The following is a 439-nucleotide window of genomic DNA, read 5'->3' as shown; positions in this document are numbered from 1 at the left end:
CAAAACGCTGCACCTGCCCCCCCGCCCAGCCTTGGCTGCCGCGCTGCTCCTGCCAGCGGCAGGTAGCACTGGAGTCCTGAGGGGTCCTCAGTGTTTATTCATGATACCGTGATGAAAACTTTAATTAATGCTTATTCAAATGATGGCATTTTCTCCGTGAGCTGGAATGGATCGCGTAGGGCTGGTTTTAAAGCAAGGCTTCCCAGCCTCCAAGCTGGACCTGCGCCTACACAGTCGTCTGAGCGCTGGTAAATCCAAGCAAACAGAAGTTTCTTGTTGCAGCGTCAGTTTGGATGCGCTCAGCGTTATTCATGTCAGTAAAAAAAAAGGTCTTTCACAGTTAACATTGAAAAGTTTTTATCCTTTTACCATCTACACAACTTGATACAAACCCCTATTTCCTTTAATAATCAGGGGGTTTATTCATGTCTGGGCCAGG

This window comes from Buceros rhinoceros, unplaced genomic scaffold (assembly GCF_000710305.1).
Source record: "Buceros rhinoceros silvestris isolate BGI_N320 unplaced genomic scaffold, ASM71030v1 scaffold32399, whole genome shotgun sequence".
Lineage (NCBI taxonomy): Eukaryota > Metazoa > Chordata > Aves > Bucerotiformes > Bucerotidae > Buceros > Buceros rhinoceros.
This window is presented reverse-complemented; position numbering follows the sequence as displayed.